Genomic DNA, 11,120 nt, shown 5'->3' with positions numbered 1-11,120 from the left:
CAATAAACGTAATCCATCACATAAACAAAAGCAATGAAAAAAATCACGATTATCTCAATAGATGCAAAAAAGACCTTTGATAAAATTCAACATCCCTTCATGTTAAAAATTCTCAATAAACTAGGTATTGATGGAACATATCTCAAAATAATAAGAGCTATTTATGACAAACCTATAGCCAATATTATACTTACTGGGCAAAAGCTGGAAGCATTCCCTTTGAAAACCAGCCCAAGACAAGGATGCCCTCTCTCACCATTCCTATTCAACACCGTATTAGAAGTTCTGGCCAGGGAAATCAGGCAAGAGAAAGAAATGAAGTGTATTCAAATAGGAAGAGAAGGAGTCAAATTGTCTTTGTTTGCCGACGACATGATTGTATATTTAGAAAACCCCATCGTCTCAGCCCAAAATCTCGTAAGCTGTTAAGGAACTTCAGCGAAGTCTCAGGATACAAAATCAATGTGCAAAAGTCACAAGCATTTCTATACACTAGATCCCTCTATTTCAAAGTCTTGAAATAAGTGCCCTAGAAGCAAACTGATCAAAGAGACACAGCCCAAGTGTTATAGCTCTTTTACAATTTGTCTAGTAGATTTTCCAGTTTTCACCAGAAAATCCCCCATGGATAAAAAATAAAAGGTAGACACAACCAAATGTTCTTTGAGGGTCAAATGTTATAGACCCTCAAAGAAATGTCTACCAGGAACCATTTCTGGAATATAGAAATATAAGCTGTAAGCTATATGCACAGATGAGTGGTTCAGCTCACATATGGGTCCAATAAAGACTATCCAGCATTTTCGAATTTAGAGAGGTAAACATGCAAACAGAATCCTAAGAACATTTTATCTATAGCTGAGGTGTACTTTTTTCTTTCCTAGAGTTTAGATGGCTTCCTGATTTATAATGGCTTTGCATGTATTAAGGTTGGCGTGACTAGCCACATTGAATCCTAATATAAAATGCTACACAATATCATCAATGTCAGACTAGCCCATATTTGGACTAGCCTTCTTTTTTTTAGTTTTTTCTGTTGCAAAGCACATTTTTTTTCACTATAAGTCTCTGTGAGATTTATCTTTAAATTGAATGTTTTGCTGTGAAAAGAAGAGTTGAATCCATATTTTGATAATGTTCATTATTCCTTACATCATTGTGTGCCTTCTTAATTTCCAGATTTAATGAGAAAAAAACTTTTTATAAATTTTAAAGCAAGTTCATTATTACAAATAGCATAACTAGTCCCAAGTTTCCTAAAATTTCTATTTATTTCAATGTATTGCATTAATATTTTTTAAATGTCTTCCAGACACTGTGTTCACCTTTTGGTCAATTTAATTAAGCAAATATTTATGAGGAAATTATATATATAAGAAGCTTTTCAGAATGGTTTTTATTTCAACAAAATAATTTATATATGCTTATCATTACCTTGTGGACAATTCTTCTGCAAATTTATGGCTGAGGTCTACATAGTTTCTTCACAATTTATGCTTTTATTCCCCCTCATTTCTCTCTCATCTGTGACCTCCTCAAAGCAATTATTGACACTCAAGTCCATCACTTCCTACCAAAAAGAATGTAATTGGCTAAGACAAATGTTATAGTGAGGTAAATCACTGCATTTTGAAAGTCAACCAGAAAGCGACCAGATCCAACTGGGTCACATAGAGAAAAATAGAAAATAACACTTTGAAAATGAAAGCGAAACAAATTTCTAGTTACCTCATCACACATGGTAAAACAGGCTCTGGCATCAGTGTTTTTTTTTTTTCTTTCTTTCTTTTCTTTTTTTTTTGGTTGGGAGGTAGGAGTGAAAACATTTGCCTGTGATACATATTGACCAGAGATATATTGTATTAGTAGCTTTCTGTTGCAAATTTTGTGGCAATTTAAGCACCAGAAATTAATAGTTTACTGTCTTGGAGAAATTGGTGTCTTCCTTCCTTCCTTCCTTCCTTCCCTCCTTCTTTCTTTCCTCCCTTCCTTCCTCTCTCTCTCTCTCGCTCTCTCGTTTCTTTCTTTCTCTTGGGGATTGTTTGAAAAACTGATTCATAATTGGAACAAAAACTGAAGGAATTGTGGTCAATATCAACTAAGAAGATTATTTGCATCCAATCTCTGTAAAATATAGCTTATCATTTTAATATTAGTGATCTGTTAATAATCATTTGCTCTGGAATCTTGACTGTGTCTTCATAAACTTACAAAGTATAAATATAAAACTTCGAGAAATATTTTGAAAAAAATTTTGAAAACATAAATGATAAAATAATACATCTTTAAAAAGTTTAGCATAAAACCTTTTTTAAAAGTTTCAAAGTATCTTTTTTTAATATTTGAAAGTTATTTAGAGGACATTATATATTATATCTTTTGCTTTTAATACTTTTATTTGGCTTTAATGTTAAAATATAATGTTCAAATAAAAATTTGATTTTTTTCTTATAAATATTTCACTTTAATGTGTATGTCATCAATTAGGAGAATATTTACCAAACCCAAGACTATACATATATACCATACAGGTAATTATGAAATAAGGAGATTTTGTTGCTATTTAATGGTATCAAACTTACAGGTTATTCTTCAGGCCCACATTTCTCTTCCACAATTGGTGTGTGTGGAATGCTGTCCTTTCTTCGTACTCATGGTAATTTAATTTTTCATACTCGTCTCCTTGTATTCATTCTAGAATACTTTCACTCTCTTCTCATAAAGCACAGGAAATAATCAACAAAATGAAGAGACAATGCACAGAATGGGAGAAAATATATGCAAACTACCCATCTGACAAGGAATTAATAACCAGAATATATAAGGAGCTAAAACAACTCTATAGGAAAAAAATATATAATAATCTGATAAAAATTGGCAAAAGATTTGAATAGACATTTCTCAAAAGAAGACATACAAATGGTAAACATGCATCTGAAAAGGGGCTCAACCTCATAGATAATCAGAGAAATGCAAATATCTACAATGAGATATTATCTTTCCCCAGTTGGAATGGCTTACATCCAAAAGACAGGTAATAACATATGCTGCTAAGGATATGGAGAGTAGGGTACTCTTGTACACTATTGGTGGGAATATAAGTTAGCACAACCACTATGGAGAACAGTATGGAGATTCCTCAAAAACCTAAAAATTGAGACCATATAATTCAGCTATCCCACTGTTGGGTATATACTCAAAATAAAGCAAATCAGTATATCAAATAAGTATCTGCACACTCATGTTTGTTGCAGCATTTACAATAGTTAAGAATTGAATGCAACCTAAGTGTCCATCAGCAGATGAATGGATAAAGAAAATGTGGTACATATACACAATTCAGCCATAAATAAGAAGGGCATCCAGTGTGTTGCAACAGCATGGATAGTACTAGAGATCATTATGTTAAGTAAAATAAACCAGGCACAGAAAGATGAACATTTTGTGTTCTCACTTATTTGGGGGTTTGAAAATCAAATCAGTTGAAACTATGAATATAGAGAGTAGAAGGATGGTTACCAGAGGCTGGAAGTGGTGCTGGGTGTTGGAGGGGGAAGTGAGAATAATTAATGGTTACAAAAAAGTAGAAATAATCAATAAGACCTACTGTTTGATAGCACAATAGGGTGTTTATATTGAATAATAACTTAATTGTATATTTTCAAATAACTTAAAGAATGTAATTGGATTATTTGTAACTCAAAGTATAAATGCTTGAAGGGATACGTACCCCATTCTCCATGATGTGCTTATTTCAAATTGCATGCCTGTATCAAAACATCTCATGTACCCCATAAATACATACACCCACTATATACTGACACGTTATTTTTAAAGTAAATAAATAAAAACAGAAAAATGTAAGAAAATAGACTGGCCACATTATATCAAAAAGTATGCTGATATAGCTATATTTACTTTTTTTTTTTTTTTTTGAGACAGAGTCTCACTTAGTTGCCCAGACTGGAGTGCAGTGGCATGATCTTGGCTCACTGCAACCTCCGCCTCCAGGGTTCAAGTGATTCTCCTGCCTCCGCCTCCCAAATAGCTGGGACTACAGGTGCCTGCTATCACCAATTTTTGTATTTTTAGTAGACACAGGATTTCACCATATTGGTCACACTGGTCTTGAAATCCTGATCTTGTGAGCCGCCCGCCTCAGCCTCCAAAAGTGCTGGGACTACAGGCATGAGCCATCGCACCTGGCCTATATTTACATTTTTAAAAAATAATATTCTGGGTAAAAAAAAAATTAGGGATAAAAACACATTATATCATTTAGAAATGCATAATTTCCATAATTAAAAATATGAGATATTCAAATTGATGCACAATTTAAAATGTTTTTTCAGATGTAATAATATGAAATTTAACTGAAAAGTACAGCAATTGTCAAACCCTCAATAAGCCAAATATGTTCACATATCTCTTATTCACAGATAAAGTATTCAAAACATCTAAATAACATATTAGCTAGCCTGAGCTAATAAATATTTGTATAAAATTTCCCAAATTAGCATATATTATATACCTATTCATGTTTAATAAGAACACATTATAAGCATGATTTAACTCCTATAATAAAAGAACATATACTGAATTTAAAAATACAAATTTATACATATTTTTAAAATTATTTAAATTAGAATTAACTGAAAATTAAATAAAATAATTACAAAATTATGCTTCATTCAATTTATAAATGAAGTTACTGAAATCTGTTACAAATTAAATAATTAAATAAAGTTGATAAGTAATATGAATGAACCTGGAATAGCACCTAAATTATTTTATGAAATATTAATGCCAAACTGAAACAAACAATTGCAATTCAAGAAATTATAGACCAATATTCCAAATAAACATAGATGCAAATATTCTTAATAAACTGTGTTTGAAATTTTAATTCAGCGATGTATAAAAGAATAAGTATGTCATCAACAAGTAAGTTTTATCCCAGGAATACAGTACTGAGTGTGCATTAAAATTTAAACAATGTATTCCTCCATTTTAAGAGACTAAAAAGAGAAAAAAAAGCTTGTGATCATCTCACTAGAAGTAGAAAAACATTTGCCATAAGCCAACATCTTTTAATGGAAATGTATAAAAATATGTATCAGCTAATAAAAAAAGAGAGAACTTCATGGACTTGTTAAAGAACATCTGTGAAAAATCTAGACTTAACAACTAGATTATTGATAGGTAGTAAATCCCTACCTATCAATAATCACTTTGAATGTAAATGGGTTTAATTCTGCAATCAAGAGACATACTCCAGTGGCTGAATGGACTTTAAAAAAATCCAATTACATGCGGCCTACAGGAGACTCATTTCATTTTTAAGGACACACATAAACTGAAAGCAGAGATGAAAAAAGATTGCATCCAAGTGGAAACCAAAAGAGAGTAGGGGTAGTTATACTTATATTAGACAAAATAGGCTTTAAATTAAAAACTGTAAAATGAGACTAGAAAAATCATTATACAGTGATAAAGAGGTCAATTGATTAAGGGGATATAACAATAAAAATATATACACACTCTACATTGGAGCACCTAGACATATAAAGCAAATATTTGAAGATTTAAGGGTAGAGATAGACTTCAATGCAATCATAGCTGCAGACTTCTATACATCACTTCAACAATGCCCTCATCTAGTCAGAAACTCAATATGGAAACATTCGATTTAAACTACACTTTAGACCAAATTAACCTAATAGACATATATTGAACATTCTACCCCAAAGCATAGAATACACATTATTCTCTAATGCACATGGAACATAGACTACAAACAAGTCCAAATAAAAAAATATTTAAATCATATCAAATATCTTTTCCAACCACAATGGTATAAAACTAGAAATCAATAGCAGGAGAAATATTGGAAAATTCACAATATGTGGAAAATAAACTACATGCTCCCCTGAACAACCCGTGGGTCAATAAAGAAACTAAAAGAAAAACTAATAACAAAATTTTTTACTTGTGTCTTTTTTCTCTTTTTCTTTGTTACTGTAGCTAAAGTTTTGTCAATTACTTTATCTTTCAAGAAAATTCACTTTTAGTTTCATTGATCTTTCTATTACTTTTCTAGTCTCCATTTTATTTGCTTTTGCTCTAATCTTTTTAAAATTTTTCCCTTCTAGTAAGCTTGAGCTTAATTTGTTCTTTTTCTAGTTATTTGAGTGTAAAGTTAGGTTGTTTATATGAGTTCTTTCCTCTTTTTTGGCATTTATTGCTACCAACTTTTCTAAGAGTACTATTTTTGCTTCATCACAAAAGTTTGGGTATGTTGTGTTTCTATTTTTGTTTTCTTAAGACATTTTTAAGTAAAAGGGCTCAGACTTCCTATTTTAAACTTGCTGTGAAGCAAAAGTAATCTAGACAGTGTGGTACTGGCATAAGGATAGACATATGTGTCTGGTTCTTTTCCTTTCCTTTTTTGTTCAGACTCTATTTTCTTCTATTTTGAAATGCCTTCTGATTTATGTTGCTGTTGTTATTTAAATCCAGATACAGTGTATTAGTTAATAAGATCTGAGGTAAATAATACTAAAGTTTGAAGATTTAATCTGACTAGGGGTTAAATGTTTTCTGTTAAATGTTTAATATTTTCTGTTGCCATAGGTGACAGAAGCTTAAAATTCCTCTGGTGTCTTTATTTTTGCTCTTATTTTTCACTTGGGTTTCCCTAAGTCCTCCTCCACAAAAAGAGGCTTTTGCTTGCAAATGTTTCAGCTATAATCTATTGCTATTATTTTAAAACTTTATTAGTATGGTATTAATCTGTAGGGAGAGGAATATCTTATAATTTTCGAATTATATCACATTCTTGAGCCTGTGTCTCTGAGCTGTGACCTTCTCAAGTGATTCCAAGTGATATCCATGTTTTTCCTCCCTTATTTGAAATATGAAAACTAGAGGAGCAGGAGTGGGATGAATGCCACTCCTCCTCAGGAAAAGACTTTGAAATAAGTCTTTGGTTCCAAAGAGTATGCCTTTGTTATCTCGAATAGTTTGGAAATATTTCACAGTTGATATTCTTTTCTTCCCCTTGCCAGAACCATGAGGGCAATCTCCCTCAAATATTTTTTATAAGAACTTGGTGGGGTAATGGAAGTTAAAATAACCAAATGTTGAAACTTCCTAAGACTAAATCTTCTGCAATTTTCTCAGTCTCATACTAGTTCACACTAGCCTCTAGCAGTGCATCTAAATGGTCCCACCAGCTTATGGCTCCAGTGTCTTCTGCTCTAGATAAGCAGATCTCAGCTCTTATTTCTATGTCTCCAAGTTTAGGGGAGGCATGAGGTGTTAAGTTTGTCCCACCATCTCAGTTCTGCAATGAGTCCTAGAAAAGTAATTGAATATAACTGAATATGATTTTTTTCAGCCATATGTAGTTGATTTCCTTATTCACTACTTCATTAGTATGTACTATTGCTTCAGTATGTATTATTGTTTCTGTATGACTTTTAGGAGTGCCTTGTGTCAGAATAATGCATTTTCTTCTATTTCTAATAAGTTCAGAGTTTATGATCACAAATGGATTTTATCCAATGTACTTGTGGCATTTATTGAAATGATTACATGATTGCTTAAAATTTATTGGCACAGTAAATTATATTGCTTTTCAATTTTAAGCCATTTTTACATTTCTTGCAAAATGTCAAATGATTATTAGGTAGTTTGATTTTAATCTACCATAAATTTAACTTGGTAGCATTTTATATATATACATACTTACAAGAGATATTAACACAAACATATACATAATTACAAGAGCTATAACCTCATCATTATTTTATCTTATATCTTAGCTTTTTGTATAAAACATATATTTTCTTCATAAAAATCAGATGGAAAGTGTTCTAACTTTTTATATTTTCTGGCAGATTGTAAATTAGTGATATTTCTCCTTTGAATGATTTGAGGAATTTGTAAGTGAACCATCTGGTCCTAGAATTGATTTTATAAGAGTGTTTCAAATTACAAATTCAGTTTCTTAGGTTCATATAGGACTCTTGATATTTTCATATACACATAGGACTATTTTTATGTTATTATTAGGGTTTTTTTCAGTGTTTCATAAAAGTTGTCTTTATCATCTAAATTATCAAACTAATTGACAAAAAGTTATTTTCTACAATTGCCTAACTATACTATAAATAACTTTAGTATCTGTCCACAGAATTTTTTAAAGTTGAGATATTATTAATCTATATTTCTCTCATTAATTATCCAGTCTTTTTAGAAATTTTATTGGTTTGTGCTGACCTTTCATTTAAAAAGTTTTAGTTCTTTTCATTTTACATCTATATTTTATTTCATAAGTTTCTTCATCATATTTGTTATTTCCTCTATTCTACTTTATTTAAATATAACTTACATTTTGTTATGTATATCTGGGAAGCCTATGTCATTACTTTTCAACTTTTTGCTGATAATATTTTATTTAATGACAGTAAAAATCTGATGACTTATTGCTTTCCTAAATCTAGTAAATTTTGTTATTTTATCAATTTACTCATTTTTAAATAAAATGTACTGTTATTGGCCCTTTGACTTATCGTTCAGAGTGTCACTTAATTTTCAAACTCCTTGATTTTCTAATTAACTTTTTGTTATTGAATCTCATTTAATTTTAAAGTCATCAGGAAATTATATAAGTCATGTCTTCTAAAATTGCTGAAACCTTTTTATGACTCAGGATATAATCTATTTTGGTAAATAGATTTGGTAAATAAATAGATTTGGTAAATAAATGACACATGGTTCTTTGAAAAGCATTTGCATGCTATTTACTTCAATGAAATCTGTTGTTTATTGATATTATTTACTAAATCTTCTAATTTTTTAAAAATAGTCTCACTTGAAAAAGATTTTTAAGAATACCAAAAGGTATTTGTAGATTTGTCTCTATTTCAAATTCTAATGTAGTTTCTCTTTAAATACTGTATTATATATAACAACTATCTTATTAATTGCACACTTAGAATTCTTACACATTCCTGTTGAAAAGATTCTTTTATAATTACAATCTTTGTCTCTCGTGCTACATTTTTCTTTAAGGTTTACTGAATATCCTTAACATAGCTACACTAGCTCTTTTAGGAAATGTTTGAAAGGTTTCTCATACTTTGCTTTCAAACATTTTGTGTTCTTACATTTGAAAATTGCTTTTGAAGAAAAATAGCATATAATTAGTCTTTTCTCTTTATTTAGATTTACCATCTTTATTTTATTGGTATGTATGGAGCTTTATGTTGAATGTAATTACTTCTATAATTTAATTTAAGCCCAGTGGTTCGATAGTAAATGTTTAACAAGTGTGACTTTTTTCAGTCACAGATATTGAAAAAATGAGTATTTTTCTTTACCTAGGACACTGTGTTCCAGCCATACCTTTTTTATCCTTACTATCATTGCTTTCTCCCAAGTATCTGGGGACAAAAGATTGAGATTTGGTAATTCTTCTGCTCTTATTTGAGGTCTCCTTAGAGAATCCTCTTTCCCATTCTTTGTTGTGAGAATTGTTTGCAAAAGCTTTCCCAAGCACTGGGCCCATCACCTGAAGGACATTTTGTTCACAGTGCACTCCTTGTGGGTTGTGCTTGCATTAAGAGGAAAATTCAGGCCGGGCGCAGCGGCTCACACCTGTAATCCCAGCACTTTGGGAGGCCGAGGCGGGCAGATCATGAGGTCAGAAGATTGAGACCATCCTGACTAACACGGTGAAACCCTGTCTCTACTAAAAATACGAAAAATTAGCCGGGCGTGGTGGTGGGCGCCTGTAGTCCCAGCTACTCGGGAGGCTGAGGCAGAAGAATGGCATGAACCTGGGAGGCGGAGCTTGCAGTGAGCCGAGATTGTGCCACTGCACTCCAGCCTGGGGGACAGAGAAAGATGCTGTGTCCAGAAAAAAAAAAAAAGGAAAATTCAAAGCTAATTGAGACTAATATTTTGTTGGACTATGTTGTAGTCAGTTCTGACGGCTATAGAAAAATTACCATAAACTAGGTGGCTTAAACAACAAACATTTATTTCTCACAGTTCTGAAGGCTAGGACATACAAAATTAAGGTACTAGCAATTTCAATGCCTGGTGAGGGTCTATTTTATGTTTTATCATCTTATTGTATCATCACATGATAGACAGCAGAGAGACAAGAAACAAGCTCTTTTCTGTCTCTTCTTATGAGGGCACAAATCCATCCTCACAACCAAATTACATCCCAAAGTCCTCATTTTCCAATACTGTCCCATTGGAGATTAGGGTTTCAACATATGAATTTGGGAGGAGGAAATGCAAACATTCATTCCATAACAGACCAGAATTCCTTTAATCTTTGATAACTCTATTACATTTGCATAGTTTTGTTTTTGCTGAGCACTTCCATCACTATCAATTTTTCTGTTGCATTCTTGAGATTGAGATGTATTACTGGTTATATATTCATCTCTTCTGAATCAGTCTCCTCTTATTGATTGGACTAAGCATTTACTTTTCTGCCTAATTTATTTAAAAATTAAGTGGAAATAGGGTGAAATTTTATTTTTGTCATCTTCAGCTTAGATAAACAAATAGGGTTCAAATTTTTCCCTTCACATACTGTTCAAAATTAGCTTGATACACTCTTCATATTACACAAACCTTTAACAATAATTGAATTTTATAATCAACAAATCTGGAAACAGCATTTAGCACATAACTATATTCTTTAGGAAAAAGACCAGTTTATATTTAGAACTTAGTGTAATATATAGAAGATAGAAAATACCTTCTATACTTTTTTCTTTCTTCATATTCCCATGGAAACCACGAAGAGGTCGGTAAGCCACAGGACTTGCTCTATGGCCAGAATAGTAGTACAGAACAGTGATTAAGAATATAAATTATTATTCAAAGTTTTCTGAGTACCCACTATGGTCTATTTCCTATTTTTTATGTCAACTTGGGCAAATTGATGTTTCTTTACCTTACTTTTAAAAAAATGTATACATGTCATATTTGAAACAAATCTAAGGTTGCCTATTTTTCTTTGTTTACATTTAGCTTTTACATATAAATAAACTGAATTTGAAATGTAAATACTAAATTTTGGAATATTTATA

General features: G+C 31.4%; 1 non-coding gene across 1 annotated transcript; it reads left to right on the top strand.

Annotated features, from left to right (window-relative positions):
• Positions 1–561: 561 nt before the first annotated feature.
• On the top strand, positions 562–623 carry LOC129034389 (U7 small nuclear RNA). The gene has a single exon (XR_008501873.1). It is a non-coding gene; the product is annotated as a U7 small nuclear RNA (small nuclear RNA).
• The last annotated feature ends 10,497 nt before the right edge of the window (positions 624–11,120 follow it).

This window comes from Pongo pygmaeus, chromosome 2, assembly GCF_028885625.2.
Source record: "Pongo pygmaeus isolate AG05252 chromosome 2, NHGRI_mPonPyg2-v2.0_pri, whole genome shotgun sequence".
Classification (NCBI taxonomy): Eukaryota; Metazoa; Chordata; class Mammalia; order Primates; family Hominidae; genus Pongo; species Pongo pygmaeus.
This window is presented reverse-complemented; position numbering and strand designations above follow the sequence as displayed.